This window comes from Stigmatopora argus, chromosome 10, assembly GCF_051989625.1.
Source record: "Stigmatopora argus isolate UIUO_Sarg chromosome 10, RoL_Sarg_1.0, whole genome shotgun sequence".
Lineage (NCBI taxonomy): Eukaryota > Metazoa > Chordata > Actinopteri > Syngnathiformes > Syngnathidae > Stigmatopora > Stigmatopora argus.
The window spans coordinates 15,152,692-15,179,929 of record NC_135396.1 but is presented as its reverse complement, the minus strand read 5'-3'; the positions used below and the strand labels follow the sequence as shown (position 1 = coordinate 15,179,929).

At 40.0% G+C, this 27,238-nt stretch overlaps 1 long non-coding RNA gene across 3 annotated transcripts; it reads left to right on the top strand.

Annotated features, from left to right (window-relative positions):
* The first annotated feature begins 5,731 nt into the window (after positions 1 to 5,731).
* LOC144084063 (uncharacterized) lies at positions 5,732 to 27,061 on the top strand. 3 transcript variants are annotated; one of them, XR_013303709.1, is made up of 5 exons: positions 5,732 to 5,999; positions 23,766 to 23,823; positions 23,914 to 23,964; positions 24,053 to 24,120; positions 24,209 to 27,061. It is a non-coding gene; the product is annotated as an uncharacterized LOC144084063 (long non-coding RNA). The 3 variants fall into 3 exon arrangements; XR_013303710.1 differs by lacking the exon at positions 5,732 to 5,999 and adding an exon at positions 16,476 to 18,719; XR_013303708.1 differs by lacking the exon at positions 5,732 to 5,999 and having other exon boundaries at positions 20,587 to 23,823.
* The last annotated feature ends 177 nt before the right edge of the window (positions 27,062 to 27,238 follow it).

Below are 27,238 nucleotides of genomic sequence, written 5' to 3'. Positions count from 1 at the left end.
CAGGGAGTATAAAAAGGACTCAGTACACAGCCTTGAGGGGAGCCAATGCTCAGTGTAATGGAGGAAGAGAGGTGGGGACCAAGTCTAACAGTTTGTGGACGGTTGGTTGAGAAGTTCTTAATCCAGCAGCAGATAGAAGAGGATAGTCCATGGTCGGAGATTTTGTCAGCCAGAATGTCTAGTATTATAGTGTTGAAGACTGAGCTATAGTCAGTGAAAAGCGTCCTCACATATTTCCCATGGTGCTCCAGGTGGCTCAGTGCTGTGTATAAAGCTACGGCGATGGCGTCCTCAGTGGACCCGTTTGCTCTATAAGCAAACTGTTGAGGGTCAACTGAGCGAGGGATTGTATCCCTGATGTGGCGGGCGACCGACTTTTCAAAGCACTTCATGATCACAGGTGTAAGTGCAACAGGCCTATAATCATTCAGGCTGTCTCCTTTTGGGTTTTAGCTTTAAAAAGAGGATGGTGACTATAAAACAAAGTCCCTTACTCTTTTACATAACCGCAGAAATTCAATTCATGCCAACAATGTGGGACCTGGGTTCAAATCTAGGTCGGTCCACCTGTGTGGAGTTTGCATGTTCTCCCCGGGCCTGCGTGGCTTTTCTCCAGGTACTCCGGTTTCCTCCCACATTACAAAGACATGCAGGGTAGGCTGATTGGACACTCTAAATTGCCCCTAGGTATGAGTGTGAGCGTCAATATTTGTTTGTCCCCTTGTGCCCTGCGATTGGCTGGCCACCAATTCAGGGTGTCCCCCGCATCTCGCCCAAAATCAGCTGGAATGGGCTCCAGCATCCCCCGTGACCCTAGTGAGGATAAAGCGGTTCAGAAAATGAGATGAGATAGGGTTGGCAAAAGTGGCTTAATCCGATGAGAAATTTGAGTATTTCATCTCATCTCATTTCACCCCCTGGCCTGGTTGTAATGTCTCAAAAGCTCCAGTATTTGTATTCAATCAATAAATGCTGCTAGGAAGTGGATTTTACCTAATTTTAGTGCATTTTTTGTCATTTCACGTATGGACGGATCAATGTTCATCGATGTCTTTTTACCGGGGAAATTATACTCTGGGTCCGGTTCTGATGTCTAAAAAGCTCCAGTATTTGTATTTGATCAATAAATGCTGTTTTCGGCTGGATTTTACCCCATTTTCGGGCAATGTTTGCCGGTACGCCATTGACGTTCATCGCTGTCTTTTCCCGGGAAACTCACCCCCCTGGCCCGGTTGTTATGTCTCAAAAGCTCAAGTATTTGTATTTAATCATTAAATGCTGCTAGGAAGTGGATTTTACCCCATTTTTAGCATTGATTTATTGATTTTTTTTAATGTGTCGCAGCTGTAGCTGCAGTAGAGGTTTTATTGCATAAAATAGTTTTTGAGTATTGGTTTGCATCAAGTCTTAAAGTTGTTTACTGCGCGATTTCAGTGCGTGGGTGTGAGAAACTGGGCCCCGGGAAGTTGAAGTCGTGCTACCTTTATGAAGCCATCTTGATTTCAATTATGTGTTCAGCCTCCTTGAAAACCAAGGACTCTATATGCTCACAGATAAATGAGTTGTCCAGGTAATTAAATCTGGATTTCCCAAACATTAGCCGAAACGCTACACGTTATTAGACAATCGCTTGGCAAAAGACAATATTCAATATTATAGAACAGCTGCAAATGTATACTCCCATTCAGCTGTACATTTCAACATGTAGAGGAGGATCCATTTCTATTTTCCACAGTTAGTCTATGACCATACCCAGGGTGTCTGCAGGTTAGAACAATTGCAATTTTAGACTATTTTAGACCTCTTCTAGACCATTGTGGGTTAAATTTAAGACCTTCACGAAGTATTAAAAAATAGGAAAAAATAGACTCAGACTGCATTCAACTGACATTTATTGTCATTGAAACAAACAGACTACAACATGCAACATTTTCACTTTTTTATTTTTCAAAATAATGCCTCTACTTAAAATGCTGAGTGTTGAAAAGAACCACATTTATACATGTTTTATGATATTGAGATGGGCAAAAAAAGAGAGAGCCCAGGAGTGATAGTGTGTGTGTGCCCGCGTGTAGTGTGCAGCACTACATGCTTCATAGCTCTGCAGCAATTTCGATTTCCAGATTCTTAAGCAGGGAGAGTTTGCATAGAAATGGCAGGGGTATATTAAAATGGCGCACAAATGGGAAGGTACGATCCACTACGCATTCTTTATGCTGTGACGGGGTGCATCAACGTTTTGCAGACAAACTACTTACTGCTCAGATTAAAACTACTTACTGCTGAATAAAGTCTGACGGAACTTTAATGAACTTAAGTATCTATAATTATGCCCCCATGAACACTATACAACTCTTGCCAAAAAAGCTGAGTTGCCGTTTAACATATCCAGGTATATTAAATGGCGCACAAACATCCTCAAAAGAGCAAAAATAATTTAATATACCCGGGTATATTAAACAGCAAAATACGGTAGCGCTCAGGTTGCATCAGCACCCTTGTTCTTTGTGATGTTCAGGTGGTTTATTTGCAGTTGAATATTATCGAATTTTATCAAAAGTAGTTTTTATTATTGTTGACAAAAATATTTTATAATTATCGTTATCATTTTATGAGCCGAGGTCTACTTAAAATATAAAATGCTCGAATCTCTGCATACTGAACCCGGTGTTGATTTAAGATGTTTTAACTATTAATTTTGCTTTTATTTTTTTATTTCCACAGCAAATCCCCTCTTCAGGATATAATGAACACCCTAAAATTCCAGTTACGGAAGCTTCAGTAACAGCTCATCCAAGAAAGACAATATAGGGATGGCCTTGAGAGGGAACTCGCCAGCAAGCTAAGCCTCATTACATCAACAGGTGTTTAATTGTACAACACTAATGTGATCAATTTAGTGGCCAAATGTTGTTTTTTTGTTGTTGTTGTTTTTAATTTCCCTGTTGTCTGCAAGTCCTCTAAAACTATGTATTAGTGGCTCCATGGTTAGTTCTGTGATCAAATTTTCCAATTTTAAACAGGTACTTGGGCTTTGGAGTGCGTCTGAAGATTAAATTGCTCGGGATGTCCTGATGCAGATTTTTAAATTTATTTTTTTAACTCCCGTAAGATTTTTTTCCAAGATAAAATTTGATGATCTGCTTCCCACCTATTTAGAACAGTAAAAATGTAAATGGCAAATTAATTTTTTTGTATTAAAGTGACCTCTGCCCCTCAAGAAAAAGCCATTTACAACTTTTTCCACAATGCTTTATTACGATTGTGAGTTTCTAAACATTAGTAGTCCGAATCAGGTTTAGTAGTAGTGGTTTAATTTAAAGCAAACAACAAGCATGATGCTACTAAAAACACATGCGGCTACTTGATCGCATCCGATATTGGACGCCGAAAAAGATACAAAATATTGGATTGGGACATCACTACTAATTGCATCTTGGATCATTTGTAATTCTCAAACTAACATATGCTCCACTCTATACATAAATCTAAGGTTGGCAAGTGCGAGTGAGAAAAAGTGGATAAATGAGTACACTTTTATAATCTTACATTTATTTTGCATTCATGTTTTGTTCTTTTTACACTTTTCCCAGAATCTCATATTAACCGGTTGGAGTACAACATGGGAAAGATGAAAGTGGAGCAGAACAATCCAGAGCAGAACACCAAGGCAAAAATCGATGACCTTGAGAGCCAGATTGACTCGTAAGAGCTTTCCTCTTAATATATCGTTATAAATGCAGTACAGAAATCTACATGAATGAGATTATTGGTTTGTCAGGCTCTTTAACAAAATAAGTATCTTGATGAGAACCTGATGCTTTTTAATCACAGAAATGACTATTTTCTTACCAGATGTTTAAGATGTTTTGGCGGCCAAATTGCTTCTAATGTCGAAAATTTAGATTTTTTTTCTATTGATGGTTCATATTACTGCAATAGTTGTCACTTTCCAACATGAAATAAAAACAAAACAAAATAAAAAGCATATTTTGGTTTTTCATAGTCACAAATGTACAATCATATCCTTTCAAAAAGGAAGTTACGTGAGCAGTACAACCAGGAAGTGCGTCCGCAGCTTTATAGTGTTCACCAAGTCTCTGGGTTCAATAATAGCATGAAATACACATTACGCATGTATCAAGGCTGATATTTTAACGGTTGACCTTCGATCACCCTTAACTATTGGGATTTGCTGACATGTAAACGCCAAACACATTTACCAAGGGTACTCGCGTCTGGCCAGTCATAGCACGTTTAACTAGTTAAGCTGGCGACGCCCTGGGCGAGCAATGACAGGCACAAGTAGTTTTTCACGTTTTGTGCAAGATAGTTTATTTTTTTCTTGAACTTCATTCATCGACATCAAAATCAATTTTCTTTAGCGTTTTATCTTTTCACTATTTTGATATAAATGACCGTATTGGCCGCACTGACTTGCGTTATGGCGTTTCATCTTTGTCACCTTGCAGTTTCGTGCATATTGTCTTTTTATGCGCATATAAGCCATACCCTCGATTCAGTCATTTTTTGTGCACGACAAATGGGGCTTATATACGAGTAAATACGGTCTATCTAATTTGAATTACCTCTTCGATGATTCGCTGTAAGTGGGTGTGTTGGTGGAAAGCTTGGGTGTGTTGACAACACGAGTGGCGACTTTGACACAACGCAAATCTTGATTTCAGTTTAGTGGTCTCAAATATAGGCCCAATGTTGTAAACCCTTACATTTTTCACAAATATTGGTTTTCCTTTATCCAGTTCTTCATTTGTTTTTTACTCGGTTGTCATCTTTGGTTGCTTTCTTTTAGTTTGCAACTACGTCTCCACAAGATCCTTAATGAATATAAAGATTTCAAACATTTTTTTCCAAGATGGGGCCGTTCACGCCTCAGCCAGTGGCAGTAACTGTCCACTCTTATTTGTTTTTTGTGTTTTACAGCCCTTCTATCTTTTTTTAATTACATTTTAATATTTTTTAATACATTCTTTTTTACTTTACTTTGTACTTTATACTTTTTACTGTAATGTTTTTACAACTTTCCTTGTTCTGTTAGCCTGGCTTCTTTCTGCTGCTTCTTTCTTGGAACATTCAGCCATGCCTACGCTGTCATACACATGGGACTAACTGTTACAATACGTAGCAGAAGGAGCAACTCCTCAATGCCGCTGGAAATTTGGAGCTGGACAAAAGTGCCGGGAGAAGAAGCAACGCTTCTGACCAACCGTTCCATCCTGGGATAAGATGGAAGAGCTGTCAGCACTTCCCAGGCCGGAAACGGAGTCGAGGGGTTCTACTCTGCTACTGTTGTCTTCAGCTAAAAACTACTGAGGAACTGTGCGGATAAACTTGGAAGAGTGACTCTGCATATTCTCTACCTCGGTCACAGTCTGCAGAAGTTCCCCATCTTGTGGAAGACTTCCTGTGTGGTTCTTTTAGTCCAACTTTACAACGTCTTTTTGAGTCTGTATCCGTTTTTGCTACTGTAACCAAGATCGCGCCGTTTAAGTGGCAGCCAGTGGCGGTAGCTCCGTCCACTCTTGCTCGTTTTGTGTTTTTTGAGCTTTTCTGTCTTAATGATTTGATTTGGTGAATCTTAATGATCCCATTTACTTTGCTTTGCTTTGTACTTTTGCTGCTTTTCTCTCTTAATGATTTGATTTGATGATTCTTAATGATCCCATTTACTTTGCTTTGTACTTTGTACTTTTGCTGCTTTTCTGTATAATGATTTGATTTGGTGATTCTAAATGATCACATTTACTTTGCTTTGCTTTGTACTTTGTGCTTTAGCTTTGTTGTTCTGCGGCCTTTGCGACTGTACTGTCTACCTTGTAACCATGTGTAACTATGCCTTTCCTTTATCTGCATTCTCAACCTCTTGCTACTGTCACAATGAAATTTCCCGAATACGGGATGAATAAAGTAATCCAATCCAATTGGTGGAGCGAAAAGTGGAAGAACTTGAAAAGGAGAAGGGTGTCCTCTCTTCACAGGTATTATTCTAATTTAGGATGAAACATTATCAAATTATATGATTCCTCATTAGTTTTTTTCCATATTGACCTAAGGTTTTGCCATTTCCTTTTTCTTTTATTTTTATTTTTATACATATTATATAGCGATGGACTCACATGAAAATCTGTTCTTAAAAATGCAATGCCATGGCTTAAACAAGCAAGACACAAATATTACTAAAGATGCTGAAGTATCCAATGAAATATAGAAAAATACACTCGCATGTTATAAGAGAATATTCTCCTACCATGAACATAATAGCAATGATACACTAAAACCATGTAGAATATGAAACTACACCCTGAACCGATAAATAAATAGGAATTAAAGGTATTTTAAATATCATCGTTCTTGTGTGGAATTATAGAAAAAAAAAACAATGAAGTCCACTGACTGTATCAACATCACTGTGGAATGAAACCACTGTTATGTAAAAATGTAATAGGACGTAATACTTTCACTTATTTTTGTAACTTTCCATCAAAACTGGTAATTTACCATCCAAAATTAAAATGGCAAAAGTTCAGATTTTAGATCTGGCGAAAAACAAATAATTCCAGAAGAAAAAAATTGCTCCCACAGTAATTTTATAAAAACTTTTCATACTCTTGATAATCTTCATTGATAAACATCCTTTTCAGCAAAAAGCAATACGGTTTCAGAGGAAAGATTTGCATCTCTGCCAGTAATAGATCACGGGGAAGAAATAGGTAGTAGTATAGATAAACAATCTACTTTTAGGATTTCCATTAAAAAATAAAAATAAATGTTTTAATATTCTTTTTTATATCATTATTTTATCATTTGTTTAGTCATTTCTATTATGTTATTACTACCATGTGATGTATTTTCGCAGGTGTGCAGCTTATGCTCAGCTTTCCACGTCTCAAACTGAGGTTAGCAGGCTGAAGGAAACCCTAGCCTCTTGTCAAGAAGAGTGGTGAACCAAGATTGAGTACTTGAACTTTGAACTCAATCAAGCCACTTGGCAAAAGGTATGGGTCTCCAACAAAATGTAGTTATCAGCTCCAAAAGTTTATGCATTTGCAGTCTACAGGGAATTTTCGGGATACAATGTCCACAATCTACGACGACCGTCCCTTATTTGCCATTAAATCATCTGCACCAGTATCTTTTCATTTTTCACTCTCCTTTTTCCACATTAGTGCCCCGCAAAAAAAGCTGTGTTTGTAGGGGCACCCAAATAGAATAGCAATACCATGGAACTGTAGCTTAATATGTAAAGAAGAAAGATACCAACGCACATCGGTAAAAATGTTCTGCGTTCAGAAAGTTAAAACTCCTCAGTTCTACCCATAGGTAGTGTTGTTTAGTTTTGTCAAACAACTTCTGGTTCACGTAATCTAAAAATAAGGACAGTAATGTAACAAATTCAGCTGCATTTATGCATCATGTTGCAACATTTATGTGTTAACCGCTGTATTTTCTGGGCTGTCCTTAAACCCAGCATGTGTCGGAACTGGCATGAGTGAGGGAGTGATAGAGATGTTGGTAAATTGCTTTGATTGGCTGCGATCTAGTGGTCATGATTCTTGCTTTTTTCACGTCTAATTTGCGTGCATATAAGCTGTACAAGATTCAGTGATCTTTTTTTGCGAGAAATATGGCGTATATGTGAGAAAATACACCAAGTGGAAATTTGGGTTACAAACGTAACTTGGGGACTCCCTATAATGTTCAGATGGCATCCTGGTAATAAAAATATAATATATAAATATATTCAATGGATAAAGTTGAATGTTCAATTGAGCTGCCTTCCTGTGTTTGAAGCTCCAAACATCGCGTGAACTGATTTGCACCCATTGTGTATCTTAAAAACCTCTGAAATTACTGACAGCAATAGTGTAACAATACTGTAATTTTCTTTTCATCCAGGCGGCACACATTTAGGTCCTGGCCAACAATTGAAATTCACTCTTAAAAAGAGAGTGTAGTATTTTTTTATTATATATTTGCTTGCAACAAAGTAAATGCTTTGCTCCTTAATTAGACTAAACAAAAGGGAAGCCGAATCCACTTGGACTGTTGGAGTGTGGAGAAGATCCTCCGGCTGCACATGAACTTCAGTTGTTGTGACTCTTCGATGTCTCACTTCTGTTTCCCACCCCTCCCTTGAGAGTTGAGACGTCCATTGTAACTAGGGCCCTTGAAGTTAATAAACAAGGAAAAGAAGCCCTGTGACGCCAGAACAAACCTGGCCAGAGACCTGAAAGGTTCGATTCTCCTTGCAAAAAAACTCAGAAGATTGTCTGGTCTCTTTCCTTGTGCGTGTGTTACACCCTGCATTTGATCTTGACACACAGGGGGAAATAATCAGAACAGTGAGATGTTGTTGTTATTTCAATCCAAACTTTTACTGTAATCAATTAACACAAAAACCCATAACATACAATTAAACCCATATATATACATTATCAACACGTTAGAACCCAAAACATAATGTACAATTACACCTATATATATAAATATATATATTATCAACACTTTAGAACCCAAAACCCAATGCACACACACACTCGTTCAACACACGGTCATAACTTGTTATATCTTTTCCTTTTACAACTTCTAGTAGTCCTACTATTATTCAACAGGGCAAACAATGCAATATCAATAATATAAAATCCTTTCTATGACCGTTATAGACACTGTCAACGATAATGGTGGCCGAAGGTAGCGTGCTAAATGCTATTCCATGTGCGTGACCCGAGACTCTCACATTCACGCCCGTAATTCAAAAGTAAATAAACATTAATAACCATTATCTCTTTTCTCACACGCTAAACACTGTATATTACAAACCCCAAACTCAACCAGCCTTTACAACAAACAGCATACCTTGACACACAGGGGGAAATAATCAGAACAGTGAGATGTTGTTGTTACTTCAATCCAAACTTTTACTGTAATGATTCAACACACCTCCCGTGCCTCAAGCTATTTGCTAAGACATCAATAATCGAATACCGATCTTCTTTAACATGCCCCACACTTGCCATGTGGATCCAAGGATCAACAATCGAACACCGATACACACATTCAATCCAAACTCGTCATAGCTTCTTTACATGCAATCGTTAATAAATCAAACACTCTAGCATGTCACACTAATAAATCAAACACTCTAGTATGTCACACTAATAGATCAAACACTCTAGTATGTCACACTCCCCCACAAAAACAAATGTCGTCCCGACATCAGTATATTCCAAATATCTTCCCCTTGTTGGTTGTAATGTTGAACAGTCTAGCGAACTTGTCATTTCACATCCTCTTCTGTAAACTGATACTCATGAAAACTCCAGGCGGCAAGGGCCACAGTTCAAATATAATCCACAACTTGTACGGTCCACGTTCACTGGATGGAAACTGTAATCACAGTCGTAACAGTCCATGTTCGCATAATACATGCCACCCTTGTAGGCTCAAGCCTGTTGGAGTCCATACATAAAGGGTGGTTGAATGTAATATGGCTGCAGGTGTACTAACCAAGGAACCACTCCTGGTGCAGGGTAAGCAGGTAGCAGCTGATGTGGTGACTGGGTACTATAACAGGAGGGGACACCAAGCTGATCATAGGTTGTTCGTCGTGGTGGATGTCTCTCCCTTCTTGGCCGTTCATAAGTCAACGCCTCAGGTTCATTCACAGCGGTTGGCGGAGAGGTCTCTGATAAATGATCATCACGAGGATCTTCAACAGCCAGATTTGTTCCCTCACCAGGCAGGTCCTCCAGCTGATAGTAATCTTCTCTTTGTACTGGTCCGGAAGCAGGGCCCTTCACTTCGAGTCTCTGATTCGCTGGCAGTGGCCTGTGCTTAGACTCCATCCCTTGGGCATCTCTCTCATTTAGCACCTGGAGGGGCTCGTAGTGAAAGTCATTGTTGGAATAATGATTCAAAACTTTTAAATCATTATTAGTAATATTTAATTAAAAAAGGAAAAACATCTTTCAACAAACTCTGCCTACAACTTCGAAGGAGATGCAATGTGACGCCGTCTTAGTCCCCAGTGCATTCTGAATTGCAGTAACTGAATCATTGTATTTAATCGCGACACTCGAAAAACATGGTTATGTAATCAGTACAATAACACCCTCGCTGGTTAGAAAAACAACAGTGTGAGGAATGCTTTCAAGGTAAACAAAGCAGTATTATACTGTAAGCAAAGCCGTATTTTCAAACAATAATGCGATTATCGCCATCTGCTGCTGGAGTCCCGTCAAAACAGTCCCGTTGTGTTCTGCCGAAAAGCGTGTGTGAAAACAATGTGTCCTCGAGCTGTGGGGCCTTGAGGAGACGATGTGGAGGAAAAGTGTCCATGGTTCCATGAATTGGTTTATAGCCTTATTACTTATTGAAAAATGCTTACAACACATATAGAATATTCCATAATAATTCTAACATTCCCTCCTTTTACTATATGTTTGTTATTCATTTTATGACAAAATAAAAAAAGACAGGGATATCTCTGTTGGCTGTTTTAATTTTACCCGCTTAGGCTCTACTCGTTCGGCAGGTCTGAAAAGCAGAAAATAAGATCATTTTCGTCCAATCCATCCTCGTAATTACCATGCTCCTGGAATTCACTGTTAGTGTCAGCACGTTTCATCAGTAGGAGATATAATTCATGCAATTTGGAATTTGTAGGGGCAATCGCAGTGGTTATAAGTCGGCTCATCAAAGATCTTAAGCAGGGAATAATACAACACCCACATAATGTCAAAATCGTAGCAAAAAGGGCCACAAATTAGGCCAAATCATTATTAGTGAGGCCACAAATCTGTCAGCGGACATTATTCTACTCCAGGATGCTTTTTCATCTTGCGGTTTAGGGTCTGCAGGCCATCGTTGGCCCTGGTGTGGGACCCAGTGGGGGGCGTGTTGTTGAGTGCAACATTTTCAAACGTTGCATACGCCCCCTGCTCCTTCAAGAAGCATTTCAACCGCTGCACGATCCTGGAACGCCGTCAGACTAGTGGCTGCCAGTTGTTCCTTTATCGCCACAAATCCCTGTTCAGTATAATTTCCAAGTTTTTGGACATTGTAATGCAGGTAATTTATCCAATCAACATTTTTGTTTGGAGTAATTAAAAGAAAAATATACTCCCAACCTGCTGCGATCTGATTAGCCAACTTATACTCACCTGGTACGCCCCGTGGATGCCAATCGCATCCATGCGACGCCGTCGCGAGGGGCCCGCCATCATACCGGATTTCTGTGCGGCCAATTGTATCTCCTCTACTGTAGATGGAAAAACAGACACTGGTAATAGCAGTGAGACCAAGGCACAAAGTCCTGCTGTCATTTTGGCAGGAGTCGTATAATTTGAATGAATGCCTAACACCGTCAAATCAGCCGCTACGCGGTCCACATGTTTTTTTGCATTCAAATCAGCAGCAAAGACAGCCGCGCTCCCCTGCAGCCAAAGCATTATTTGACCAGTTTAGAGTATGACAAAAAACGCAGGTTTGGCAACCCCGCTAAACATTTAATTGGTCGTTTTGTATTTCTTTTCGACTGTTAACCAAAACATTCCCGTTGACAGGATAAAACCAAGATAATCCGCAATAAGCCATTTCATTCCATTAAATTGACAGTACATTTAGGTACTATTAACAAAGTATGCCTAGGACTTGGAAATAACCATTTTAATTGCCATTTTACAACTTTCAGCATCACACAAAAAAATCCAATTGAATTCATTCCCAAAGAATGTGATCTCTGGTTTAAAATTAGCTCAACATCCTCATGTTCAAAATCCTCATTCAAATCATTTTGAGCAGGCCTGCCTTGTTTTTAGAGACCTTTTTGTCCAGGCAATCAAGCGATATATGTAATATATATAAGTATAATTTGAATGAGCATGCAACACATTTGAATGAGCATGCAACCCATTTTTTAGCTGCTCCTGATAAATGCTGCCCACCGCGTGGTCTTCAGCGAGGCCGCTGTTGGCCTTAAAACAAGCCGTCATCCTGATTTGATATTCTACAAAAGGCTCACCATCCCTCTGCTTAGCTCTGCTGATCACGGTATAATTAACTTTTGTTTTAAACTTCCCCGTAACCCGATCAATCAGTTCATGCACTCTCAAATTCAAATTACGCCCGTCATGACACAACGGGCCACCATCAGCTTTTGGATTCGAACATCCAAATTTATTAGGAGCCTGCTCCTTGCCCACATTAGTATTAGCAACTTCGATCATGGGATATTGTTCAATAAACACATCACTCATTGGCGGCGCCCCGGCCTGGGGAGATAGTGTTTTCTCCCCATGTCCCCCACGGGCCCTCCCGACCTGGTCATATTTGTCGGAGGGGGCCCTCCTTTTTAACAACAACAACACACTTCTTCCCCACCGGGCTAGCCGTCCTCTTTTCTGTGGAATAACACAGCCTCTGTGTCTCCAGTCCCACCGTTATCAACTGATTTAACCCATGTATCATAAACCAATAATAGGTATCATTATATCCCTCCTGCTCCATTTTGTTAAGATTTCCCCCATGCTTAGCACGTATTTTATCCTGCAGTATCAATATCTTATGCATATTAAGCTGGCCAGCAAATCCATATTTATTTATCCATAAGTTTAGGTGTTTAACCCTTGTAGCGCTTTGATTTTCAACAATCCAATCTGTACACGGCAGACGCATCTTTGGATCGTCGTCAATAGCCGTTTTACTGTTTGCACCACCCATTTTTTGGAGTGGATTTGTGTGCCCCCGTAGTACCTTTTTTTTCTTTAACAACTACGCACACACAACCAATGTCGACCACCACATTTTTATAGACCCCACCGTGTCTACCTGCTAGTGACTAGTATCCGCAGGGTTTTAAAATCGCCATCCCCAGGATGCGAGCCTTACTTCTCAAAATAAGGCCTTCGCGTGTGATGCCCTTCACGCACTCGGAACCCGTCGACAATATGCAGCCATCACACGCGGACTCGGCAGAAATGTCGAAAGATGCTTACCAAGAGGATAGTCGTCAACCGATTAGAAAACAGGCGCTGCTGAGAAATAGTCCGGCCTGGAAAAGGGATTCTCGCCGTGCACGGTCACTCCAGATATTAAACTGCAGCGTCTGGATTCCTTATCGATGTGTTGACCCCGGCTACTCGAAGGACCAAATGTTGGAATAATGATTCAAAACTTTTAAATCATTATTAGTAATATTTAATTAAAAAAGGAAAAACATCTTTCAACAAACTCTGCCTACAACTTCGAAGGAGATGCAATGTGACGCCGTCTTAGTCCCCAGTGCATTCTGAATTGCAGTAACTGAATCATTGTATTTAATCGCGACACTCGAAAAACATGGTTATGTAATCAGTACAATAACACCCTCGCTGGTTAGAAAAACAACAGTGTGAGGAATGCTTTCAAGGTAAACAAAGCAGTATTATACTGTAAGCAAAGCCGTATTTTCAAACAATAATGCGATTATCGCCATCTGCTGCTGGAGTCCCGTCAAAACAGTCCCGTTGTGTTCTGCCGAAAAGCGTGTGTGAAAACAATGTGTCCTCGAGCTGTGGGGCCTTGAGGAGACGATGTGGAGGAAAAGTGTCCATGGTTCCATGAATTGGTTTATAGCCTTATTACTTATTGAAAAATGCTTACAACACATATAGAATATTCCATAATAATTCTAACAGTCATCTTCGTAACCACTGTCTTGGTCTGTCTCTTGAAGATGAGATACCGGCTGCTGTTTATTTCTCTCCATACTCTTGTCAATTTTTCCTCCTTCTGGTGTCAGGTTTTTTATCAGGATGCGCTCTCCTGGTTGTAGCACGGAGCTCCTCACTTTGGTGTCATAGTGCTTTTTACCTCGTTCTGCAGCTTTTCGTACACTCACGGTGGCAATGGTGTACGCCTCCTCCATCCCTTGTCTCCCTTTCTCCACTTTGGCCTTGTATAACTCCAGCTTGTCAGCTTTGATTGCGCGTTCTCTCAGCGCATCCAGTTCATCGCGATAGGCGCGGGCTGCACGGGCGTCTACGAGCAGCCTCAAATTCTCCTGCTGGAGCCTCTTTATTTCTTCCTCCATGTTTTCCTGCTGGTGTCTGTTGTCCAGCAGTTGTTCATTCCTCTCTTCTAGCTCTTGTCTAAGTCGTCTGATCTTTGCCTTTGAATCGGCAGGTTCCACCATCAGGTGTTGCTGAGTTCCCACCTGCTGCTGTTGCATGCTGGGAGGATTGACGATGGCCAGTGGACTGGGTGTGCCACAAAGCACATGAACCACACCTTCCCTTTCCCGAGTTAGCTCTGCTATAGTCTCTTCTTTTAGTGGTCTGCCTCCTCGGATTTTACATCCAGCTTGGAAATGTTCTCCACTCCCACACCGATAACAATGTGTGCACTTCACATCTCGCCCTCCCTGCTGACAAGCACAACACCTTCTTGGGACATAAACAGGGCGGCTAGTGTTCCAGGGGGGTGCTGGGGGCTTGCTGTAGTAATTTTGTTTTGCAAAAGGTGGCTGGGGCTCCCTAACTGGTCTTCTAACTGAAGGTGGGAGGTAGGACTGAGGCTGAAACATAGCCTGCTGTAGTGTCTCTCTAATCTGAGCTATCTCTGCACTGAGATCTTTAAGAGAAGCAACACTTGCCTTAAGTTCAGTCAACTCCGCTCGTACCTCACGGGACAGTTTTGGTTTTTCTTCTCCAGGGCAATTGGTAGGTCGTAGTTCTTCTAAATGCACCTTGCTAATATGTGTCGCTGCCTGTGGGGTACTAAACTTTTTTTTATTTCTCCTTTCCACTTCATTAGCACAGGCTATATTTAACCGCTCTAGTAACAGTTCATCTGAAGTCTTACAGTCCAGCAAGAGAGGCTGCATATCTACCCTAACACTGTCACTCTGGAGACCAGTGAGTATTGTGTGCAAGCACATACGCTGGACTAAACTTGGTTCATACTGGAGTCCTGATTCTGATTCTCGAGATGCAAACAGTACCTTCTGCCTAAGAACTAAGACTCGCATTAAGAAACTTTGAGGACTCTCTTTGATATGCTGCACTTCTGAAGCTAACTGCACATAGAGGTCGGTAGCACTCCTTACCTGAAAATGAGCGCGTAGGATGCGTTTGAGTGTGGGAAGAGTGAGGTTAGGTTTCTCTTCCAAATAATTACGTAGCTGCAAACTGGGGGAGATAGCTCTGATAACTGCATCAATAATTTCCACATCTCGGTAACCCCTATTCAGTCCATTTTCAATTTGATGAACAAGGCTGGAGAATGTCAGCTTGTCCCTCTGGCCTGGTTCACCTATTTGGCCGGCAATTTTGAAGTCCTTGCGCCCGTATGAGCTTGGCTGGGGCTGGGGAGACACACCCCCTTGAGGGTCCGCAGCATCTGGTAGCTGGGGCAAAGTTATTGGAGTCTCTTCCAATCTTGATCCTTGCTTTTCGTTTTCATCTCTTTTGACTTCATGCTTCATATCTGATATTTTCTCTTTCAGTTTCAACAATTCGGACATGCCTTCATCCTCTACTTCCTCTAGTTCTTCTCTTTCTAGGTACTTCACAATGTGAGCCACTAATGATAGACGCGATTTCCGTTTAACACTTCTTAATATGTTAAGAAAATCACATATTTCCAGTAGGTTATTTTCCGTCAGGTTGTTCAATGTTCCTACCACCTCTTCGAGTAACTGTTCCATTTTGTTGACGATCTAGGAGCTCTATTGACTGTACAGGAGTGAACTCTGAACTGGCACGTCTTTACTGTCCCTCTGATGATCTCGTAGGCCTCAGATGACAAGTGCTCAACCGCCAACTTCCAGTTCTTCTTAAACAGCAACACCTCCTCTCACTGCCATCGGCCTGGTTTGTGGGGGGATTTAGCTGGCTCAGAATTCAGTGAGCAGGTCTTGGACACTGGACATCTGAACAGCAATCCCAGCGGTGCCTCCAAAATGTTACACCCTGCATTTGATCTTGACACACAGGGGGAAATAATCAGAACAGTGAGATGTTGTTGTTATTTCAATCCAAACTTTTACTGTAATCAATTAACACAAAAACCCATAACATACAATTAAACCCATGTATATATATTATCTACACTTTAGAACCCAAAACCCAATGCACACACACACTCGTTCAACACACGGTCATAACTTGTTATATCTTTTCCTTTTACAACTTCTAGTAGTCCTACTATTATTCAACAGGGCAAACAATGCAATATCAATAATATAAAATCCTTTCTATGACCGTTATAGACACTGTCAACGATAATGGTGGCCGAAGGTCGCGTGCTAAATGCTATTCCATGTGCGTGACCCGAGACTCTCACATTCACGCCCGTAATTCAAAAGTAAATAAACATTAATAACCATTATCTCTTTTCTCACACGCTAAACACTGTATATTACAAACCCCAAACTCAACCAGCCTTTACAACAAACAGCATACCTTGACACACGGGGAAATAATCAGAACAGTGAGATGTTGTTGTTACTTCAATCCAAACTTTTACTGTAATGATTCAACACACCTCCCGTGCCTCAAGCTATTTGCTAAGACATCAATAATCGAATACCGATCTTCTTTAACATGCCCCACACTTGCCATGTGGATCCAAGGATCAACAATCGAACACCGATACACACATTCAATCCAAACTCGTCATAGCTTCTTTACATGCAATCGTTAATAAATCAAACACTCTAGCATGTCACACTAATAAATCAAACACTCTAGTATGTCACACTAATAGATCAAACACTCTAGTATGTCACACGTGCATTTGGGAATGCCTATTGGTGAACCTATCAGTTCACTTGAAGAGTGAACTTGAAAACACTGTGCTGCCTGAAGAAGGCTGAGGCCAATGAGAGGCAAAAACAAGGCAGCTTTCAGCCTACGCGCAAGAAATCACTCACCATAATCGACTTCTGAAGCAACAAAACTTGCATATTGAAACCCTTGTTCAATCGTAGGCTGACCCCACGAAAGAGCTGCAAAAGGATATATCTGAGCAGCGAGAAGCGCTTCAGAAAAAGATTGATCGTCTTCAACTTCAAACTGACCAGGCAGAGCAGCAGAAGGTTGACCAAATTCAAGAACTAATGGAAAAGCAGAAGGCGCTGGAGAAACAAGTTGACCTGCTAGTTCTGGAGAAGGAGAGACTTGTACAGACCAACCACGTCGCATAAATGGAGAACTTGGTCACACCTGACCGGGAAGAAGTGCTCAAGAAAGGGCTTGAATTATTGACGGGAGAAAAAGCTAAACCTCTGAAGGAAATAGAAAAATTTGAGGATAGTGAGAGGTTACAAAAACAGCTATAGGAGAAACTCTCAGTTAAAACTAAAGCTGTGGAAGACTAAAAAGCAAAGGTAGGTGCAAATTCAGATCTAGGAAAAAAACCCAACTCATTTGTACTTTTTTAGTTCCGTAACCTCAATGCATTCACTGTAAGCCTTTCCGGTTCAAAAGGATTGGACGTCTATTGTCATTCATGGCAGCAATTGAGTTCATTTATTGTGATTGTAATCCATCATGTTGTCTCTTCTGGTCACTTCTTTGACATGACGTGTTTTCATATTGCCAGAGAGAAGATCTGGAGCAGCTTTGTGCTGCTCAGCTTGCTCGAACTGATCCATCTTTTTCTGCAGAGCTACCCTCTGCTTATCTATTTCAGTTTGCAGCTCTTTCATAATGTTATCTTTGGATCGAACGAGGTCATTAGTCTTACATTATTATATATTTGCTTGCAATGAAGAAAGTGATTCACTTACTATATCTAAAATGCCTGCTTGCAACAAAGTAAATGATTTGCTCCTTAATTAGACTAAACAAAAGGGAAGCCGAATCCACTTGGACTGCTGGAGTGTGGAGAAGATCCACCGGCTGCACATGAACTTCAGTTGTTTTGACTCTTCGACGTCTCACTTCTGTTTCCCACCCTTCCCTTGAGAGTTGAGACGTCCATTGTAACTAGGGCCCTTGAAGTTAATAAACAAGGAAAAGAAGCCCTGTGACGCCAGAACAAACCTGGGCAGAGACCTGAAAGGTTCGATTCTCCTTGCAAAAAAACTCAGAAGATTGTCTGGTCTCTTTCCTTGTGCGTGCATTTGGGAATGCCTATTGGTGAACCTATCAGTTCACTTGAAGAGTGAACTTGAAAACACTGTGCTGCCTGAAGAAGGCTGAGGCCAATGAGAGGCAAAAACAAGGCAGCTTTCAGCCTACGCGCAAGAAATCACTCACCATAATCGACTTCTGAAGCAACAAAACTTGCATATTGAAACCCTTGTTCAATCGTAGGCTGACCCCACGAAAGAGCTGCAAAAGGATATATCTGAGCAGCGAGAAGCGCTTCAGAAAAAGATTGATCGTCTTCAACTTCAAACTGACCAGGCAGAGCAGCAGAAGGTTGACCAAATTCAAGAACTAATGGAAAAGCAGAAGGCGCTGGAGAAACAAGTTGACCTGCTAGTTCTGGAGAAGGAGAGACTTGTACAGACCAACCACGTCGCATAAATGGAGAACTTGGTCACACCTGACCGGGAAGAAGTGCTCAAGAAAGGGCTTGAATTATTGACGGGAGAAAAAGCTAAACCTTTGAAGGAAATAGACAAATTTGAGGATAGTGAGAGGTTACAAAAACAGCTATAGGAGCAACTCTCAGTTAAAACTAAAGCTGTGGAAGACTAAAAAGCAAAGGTAGGTGCAAATTCAGATCTAGGAAAAAAACCCAACTCATTTGTACTTTTTTAGTTCCGTAACCTCAATGCATTCACTGTAAGCCTTTCCGGTTCAAAAGGATTGGACGTCTATTGTCATTCATGGCAGCAATTGAGTTCATTTATTGTGATTGTAATCCATCATGTTGTCTCTTCTGGTCACTTCTTTGACATGACGTGTTGTCATATTGCCAGAGAGAAGATCTGGAGCAGCTTTGTACTGCTCAGCTTGCTCAAACTGATCCATCTTTTTCTGCAGAGCTACCCTCTGCTTATCTATTTCAGTTTGCAGCTCTTTCATAATGTTATCTTTGGATCGAACGAGGTCATTAGTCTTACATTATTATATATTTGCTTGCAATGAAGAAAGTGATTCACTTACTACATCTAAAATGCCTGCTTGCAACAAAGTAAATGATTTGCTCCTTAATTAGACATACAAAAGGGAAGCCGAATCCACTTGGACTGCTGGAGTGTGGAGAAGATCCACCGGCTGCACATGAACTTCAGTTGTTTTGACTCTTCGACGTCTCACTTCTGTTTCCCACCCCTCCCTTGAGAGTTGAGACGTCCATTGTAACTAGGGCCCTTGAAGTTAATAAACAAGGAAAAGAAGCCCTGTGACGCCAGAACAAACCTGGCCAGAGACCTGAAAGGTGCGATTCTCCTTGCAAAAAAACTCAGAAGATTGTCTGGTCTCTTTCCTTGTGCGTGCATTTGGGAATGCCTATTGGTGAACCTATCAGTTCACTTGAAGAGTGAACTTGAAAACACTGTGCTGCCTGAAGAAGGCTGAGGCCAATGAGAGGCAAAAACAAGGCAGCTTTCAGCCTACGCGCAAGAAATCACTCACCATAATCGACTTCTGAAGCAACAAAACTTGCATATTGAAACCCTTGTTCAATCGTAGGCTGACCCCACGAAAGAGCTGCAAAAGGATATATCTGAGCAGCGAGAAGCGCTTCAGAAAAAGATTGATCGTCTTCAACTTCAAACTGACCAGGCAGTGCAGCAGAAGGCTGACCAAATTCAAGAACTAATGGAAAAGCAGAAGGCGCTGGGGAAACAAGTTGACCTGCTAGTTCTGGAGAAGGAGAGACTTGTACAGACCAACCACATCGCAAAAATTGAGAACTTGGCCACACCTGCCTGGGAAGAAGTGCTCAAGAAAGAGCTTGAATTATTGACGGGAGAAAAAGCTAAACCTTTGAAGGAAATAGACAAATTTGAGGATAGTGAGAGGTTACAAAAACAGCTACAGGAGCAACTCTCAGTTAAAACTAAAGCCCTGGAAGACTACAAAGCAAAGCGAGGTGCAAATTCAGATCTAAAAAAAAAAACTTATTTGTCCTTTTTTTGTTCCGTAACCTCGATGCATTCACGGTCAGGGGGGGGGGGGGGGGGGGGGGGGGGGGGGCTATAATGTGGAAAAAGGAGAGCGAAAAATGAAAAGATACTCTTGGCGCACAGACAAGCACTAAGCAGGAACTATGGTGCAGATGATTTGATGGCAAATGAGAGACGGTCGTCGTAGATTGTGGACATTGTATCCCGAATATTCCCTGTAAACTGCAAATGCATGAACTTTTGGAGCCGTTAATTACATTTTGTTGGAGACCCATACCTTTTGCCAAGTGGCTTGATTGAGTTCAGAGTTCTAGTAGTCAATCTTGGTTCGCCACTCTTCTTGACAAGAGGCTAGGGTTTCCTTCAGCCTGCTAACCTCAGTTTGAGATGTGGACAGCTGAGCATAAGCTGCACGCACCTGAGAAAATACATCACATGGTGACTTAATAGAAATGACTACACAAATTATAAAATAATGAAATAAAAGGATATCAAAAACATTCATTTATATATTTTAATGGAAATCCTAAAAGTAGATTGTTTATCTATACTACTAACTATTTCTTCCACGAGATCTATTTCTGGCAGAGATGCAAATCTTTCCTCTGAAACCGTATTGTTTTTTGCTGAAAAGGATGTATATCAATGAAGATTATCAAGTGTGTGAAAATAGTTTTTATAAAATTACTGTGGGGGTAATTATTTTCTTCTGGAATTATTTGTTTTTCGACACATCTAAAATCAGAACTTTGGCAATTTTATTTTTGGATGGTAAATTACCAGTTTTGACAGAAGGTTACAAATATAAGTGAAAGTGTGTGCTATTACATTTTTACATAACTGTGGTTTAAATCCACAGTGATGTTGAAACAGTCAGTGGACTTCATTGATTTTTTTTCTATAATTCCACACAAGAACGATGATTTTTAAAATACATTTATTTCCTATTTATTCATTGGTTCAGGATGTAGTTTCATATTCTCCATATTTTTAGTGAATCATTGCTATTATGTTCATGGTAGGGGAATATTCTCTTGTTCTTATAACATGCGAGGGTATTTTTCTATATTTCATTGGAGACTTCAGCATCTTTAGTAATATTTGTGTCCTGCTTGTTTAAGCCATGGCATTGCATTTTTAAGAACAGTTCTTCATGTGAGTCCCTTGCTATAAAATATGTATAAAAATAAAATGGCAAAACTTTTTGTCAATAGGGAAAAACTAATGAGGAATCATATAATTTCCTAATGTTTCATTCTAAAATATAATAATACCTGTGAAGAAAGGACACCCTTCTCCTCTTCAAGTTCATCCACTTTTCGCTCCGCCAATGAAGAATTAGTTTTGAAATCTTTATATTCTTTAATGATCTCGTGGAGACGTAGTTTCAAACTAAAAGAAAGCAACAAAAGATGACAACCGAGTGGAAAACAAATGAAGAACTGAATAAGGGAAAACCTATATTTGTGAAAATTGTCAGGGTTTACAACATTGGGCCTATGTTTGAGACCAATAACCTGAAAACTGTAGATTTGCGTTGTGTCAAAGTCGCAACTTGTGTTGTCAACACACCCAAGCTTTCCACCAACACACCCACTGACAGCTAATAATCGAAGAGGTCATTCAAATTAGATAGACCGTATTTACTCGTATAAAACACATTTGTCGGACAAAAAAAATGACTGAATCGAGGGTATTGCTTTAAATGGCTATCGAGGAAAAAAAATCAAAATGTTCGACATTAGAAGCAATTTGGCCGCCAAAATATTTTAAACATCTGGTAATAAAATAATCATTTCTGTCATTAAAAAGCATCAGGTTCTCATCAAGATAGACTTATTTCTTTTTACAAATTGAATAATTAGATATTTTGCATTTACAAAGACAGGTACAGACGCTCCCCTACTTACGAACATTCAACTTACGAACAACGGTACATACGAACATGTCTGCAAATTGCGTTTAAGTCCAAAAATGTTCGCAAGTCCAATTTTGTATTTTGCGCCTTTTTTGGAGTAGTACTTCTTTCCGCCGCTAATACCGACGCCTGGCGCTGTGAGAGCTCAGCTCACCCAGCATCTACCTTCTTCTTCATTGCAATGCGGAAGTCCGTGAATGTATCTCCAGTGTGCAAAGAACCTTTTTCATTTGTATCATTAAATATCTCATGCATCCAATATTGAATATGGTTGGTAAAAAGCTAAAGGCTTCTATTGAGGGAGTTGCAAGGAAGAGGCAAGCCATTTCATTTGAAACGAGTGGCAATAATAACGAAGCTTGATGCGCGTGAGAGTGGTGAGCGTTTCACGGGCATTGAATCGTTCGACCGTCAATACCATTTATAAACAGAAAGATCGAGCAGCAGGACCCAAATATTGAACGTTGCACAAAGTTTGCAAATCAATTGAATGACGCCATACAGTGCTACCGCATCATTTATGATGAAAAAAAGAAGAAAACTGTGCAATCGTCATTAGGTCGCTTCTTTTGGCCAGTTTCTAATACATAAATCTCTCTCTCTCTCTCTCTCTCTACAGTACTGTACATATTCTCTCCATTTTATTAAATGTTTTTTTTTCAGTACAAACCAATGCGTGTTACTTATACAAGCCTTAAACATACAAATGCACTTATATAAACCTTCAATACACTTATATCGGCCTTAAACATAAATTATAATACAAAATATAGCACTGAATCAACTTACAAACAAATTCAACTTATGAACAATCGCTCGGAACCAATTGCGTTCGTTAAGGCTTTTTTTTCTTAAAAAATGACATAGTATTGTAAGGCTTTTTTCTTAAAAAAAACGACATAGTATTGTAAGGCTTTTTTTTCGTAAAAAACGACATAGTATAGTAAGGCTTTTTTCTTAAAAAACAACATAGTATAGGCTTTTTCTTTAAAGACGACATAGTATAGTAAGGCTTATTTTCTTTAAAAACAACACAGTATAGTAAGGCTTTTTTGTCTTTAAAAACGACATAGTATAGTAAGGCTTTTTATTTACAAAAAAGACCATGTATAGTAAGGCTTTTTTCTTAAAAAATGACCATGTATAGTAAGGCTTTTTTGTTTAAAAAAGACCATGTATAGTAAGGCTTTTTTTCTTAAAAAACGACATAGTATAGTAAGGCTTTTTTTCCTAAAAAAACGACATAGTATAGTATGGCTTTTTTCCCCTAAAAAAACGACATAGTATAGCATGGCTTTTTTTCTTGAAAAACGACATAGTAGAGGAAGGCTTTTTCCCTAAAAAACGACATAGTATAGTATGGCTTTTTTCCTTTAAAAAACGACATAGTATAGTATGGCTTTTTTTCTTAAAAAAGGACAGTATAGTAAGGCTTTTTTTCTTAAAAAACGACATAGTATAGTATGGCTTTTCCCCCCTAAAAAACGACATAGTATAGCATGGCTTTTTTTCTTGAAAAACGACATAGTAGAGGAAGGCTTTCCCCCCTAAAAAACGACATAGTATAGTATGGCTTTTTTTCTTGAAAAACGACATAGTAGAGGAAGCCTTTTTATCTTAAAAAACGATATTGTATAGTAAGGCTTCTTTTCTTAAATAACGACATAGTATAGTAAGGCTTTTTTTCTTTAAAAAATGACATAGCAAGTAAGGCTAAGAGAGTCGGAGAATAAATCTGACTTCTGATTCTTCACCTTCTAGTTGTTGCTGTGGTCCACTGGCAAAATCATTGGGTCAGAACATGAGGCGGGAATCAGGAGTGAGTTCAATTCCACTCGTTGCAATTCTCAAATTGTTTATTGAGGTAATGAAAAGGATAAATACAACTTCCAACTTTACTGTGGTGCAGTGGCAAAGACAATGGGTCAGAACTTCAGGTGGACTCAAGTTGAAATCAGAAGTGAGTTTGATTCCACTCTTTGCAATTCTCAAATTGTTTATTGAGGTAATGAAAAGGATAAATATAACTTCCAATCACTTCATTTCAGAAGACACTGTGGTCCAGTGGCAAGAACAATGGGTTGAAATTGAAGTTGGACACAAGTTCAAATCTGGAGTGAGTGCCAGTCCACTCTTTGCAAATCTCAAATTGTTTATTGAGGTGATGAAAATTATAAATATAACTTCCAATCATCTCGTTTCAGAAGTCACTGTGGTCCAGTGGCAAAGACAATGGGTCAGACAGACCTCAAGTTACTGGATTTGACTGCCATATGGGAAATGGGGTTCGAATCCTGCTCTCGTTTGACTAATCACTACACTAGTAGTTCAGTAAATGGGTAATCCTTTTTTCATTCAAATAAAGACTTAGTCATTTTTTTCAGCAAAACAATATTTCCGGTCAGCCTACGTCACGGGCTGAATTTGGAAATTTCGACGTGAAAACTGTAATCCAGGAGATTAAAAGAGGCAAACGAATGAAGTGTACACTTTGCACCCAGCTTGGCGCGACCATCGGATGTGAGATCAAAGCTTGTGTGAAGACTTACCACTATCACTGGGGTGTGCAGGACAAAGCCAAGTACATTGAGAACATGGCTCGTGGAATCTACAAACTATATTGTAAGAACCACAGTGGAAATGAAGAACGCGATGAGGAAGATGAAGAGCGAGAGAATCGCAGTAAAGGAAAAGCGGCAACCGACCACGGAGGAACACCGTCAATGCAAGTGAATGGCAACTAGGTACAACGTTTGATGCTGCCAACGGCAAAACGCGAGAGAGCGGCAGGTCTTTATACGAAATCTCGAACGACTCTCAAAGTTGTGGTCTTTAGTTTTCCCATGTACTGTCTTCAAAATCTGGATGCACTGCATTGAGACGAGATGAGCTTTTCACACAGCGATGTTATCTACAGCGCATGGACTCTGGCAGACTTGTGAAAAGCCAAAGGTTCACCTTCACAAGAGTTACAGATGATTTTCAGTTATTAGTTCTACTATCATGACTGCCGACACCATACAGTTGTTGACTGGCGACACCGGGACGTGACCCCTCGACACCCATGTCGCAGGCAGGTGACTGATCCACTACACCACGAGGCGCTCTCGCTCTCGCTCTCGCTCTCGCTCTCGCTCTCGCTCTCGCTCTCGCTCTCTACAGTACTGTACATATTCTCTCCATTTTATTAAATTTTTTTTTTTTCAGTACAAACCAATGCGTGTTACTTATACAAGCCTTAAACATACAAATGCACTTATATAAACCTTCAATATACTTATATCAGCCTTAAACATAAATTATAATACAAAATATAGCACTGAATCAACTTACAAACAAATTCAACTTATGAACAATCGCTCGGAACCAATTGCGTTCGTAAGTAGGGGAGCGTCTGTATATTAACTTTCTTATGATATTGACCCTAATAATGTGCTTTTGATTCATACTGCATCTCAGAAATAAAACGTGCGATGATTTTTCTGAAGATTTTCCTTTCAAAATAACACATTTGTACTCTCAATTTAAACCATGACTATGGAGGTGAAAATTGTGAATCAGGGGGCGGCATATATGCAAAAAATTGTAAAATTCAACAATTTTAAGGCAGTTTTAAGGGTGCTGCTTATATGCGAGTAAATACATTAGTAAACTGCATGTGAATGAGAAAATGCATGTCTGCAGATGAGCAGAATAGAAAGACAAAATAAAGTTGCTTGAAAAATGATATCTGCTGACTGAACCTGTCATGCAAATCTGTTAAAATGGTTTAATAAAGTGCCATTTTAATATGTATGCCATAGTTGCCCAGAACCCTTGCCAACCTTAGATTTATGTATAGAGTGGAGCATATGTTAGTTTGAGAATCACAAATGATCCAAGATGCAATTAGTAGTGATGTCCAAATCCAATAGTTGGTATCTTTTTCGGCGTCCGATATCGGATGAGATCGAGTAGCCGCATGTGTTTTTAGTAGCATCATGCTTGTTGTTTGCTTTAAATTAAACCACTACTACTAAACCCTATTCGGACTTCTCATGTTTAGAAACTCAAGATCGTAATAAAGCATTGTGAAAAAGTTGTAAATGGCTTTCTCTTGAGGGGCAGAGGTCACTTCAATACAAAAAATATGATTTGTCATTTAAATTTTTACTGATCTAAATAGGTGGGTATCAGATCATCAAATTTTATCTTGGGAAAAAAATCTAATCGGAAGTTTAAAAAAAAATTGCATCGGTACATCCCGAGCAATTTAATCTTCAGACGCACTCCAAAACCCAAGTACCGTATTTTCACGACTATGAGGCGCACTTAAAAGTCTTAAATTTTCTCCAAAATAGACGGGGCGTGTTATAATGGAGCGCTGTGTGTAAACTCTAAAGCCTGACTGAGATCACTTGCCGACACGCTTCTTATATAAAGAGAAGGCGGACGTGGGTGGGGTCAGACGCTACAAGGTACCCGTATATAGTGTGGGCATGTGTTTTTTGCAAAACAATTTCGGTTTGGTTTCTAAGGCCCCCCGAAAATGAATAGAACACAAATAGACACGCTTACGAAGCTCAGTTCAAACTTCAAGCCATCAATTATGCAGGGGAACATGGGAATAGAGCAGCCGCGAGGGAATTTTAGATCAACGAATCCATGGTAAGCAAATGGAGGAAGCAGGAGAACAAGCTTCGCCGAGTCATGAAGAAGAAGCCGAGTTGATTTGCACGTGCCCATCTCGCAGCAGCGGTGAAAAACCAAGTCACAAAAATGAACTCTGAGCTCGCCGTCATTCCCAGAGGCTCAACTAAAGCGCCGGGCTAGTTACGCCACTATTTTCGAATGGATTGTGGCCGCTTGGACTAACGTGTCTGCTTGCACTGTTGTTCGAGCTTTTGCTGTGGAGCCACGTGACAATGACAGTGACTCTGACAACCGTGAGAGGGAACCCGACGTTTTTGATGAATCATTTGGACAATTGTTCAATTCGGACACAGAAAATGAGGACTTCGATGGATTTGTGGGTGATGATTGATCAAAAAACGTGAGTACATTGTAAAATGGCTAAATAAAGGACAACCGAACTCAGTTTTGTTTTTGTTGCCTTTTTAAAAACGTGTTTTAGTGTGTGTCCGTATGTTTAAGCTGGTGTATGTTTTGCCATGCCTGGCTGCGCCTTTAAATGCGGTGCGTCGTGTGTGTGTCAAATACAGAAATAGCCCTCGTTACTGACACTGCGCCTTTAA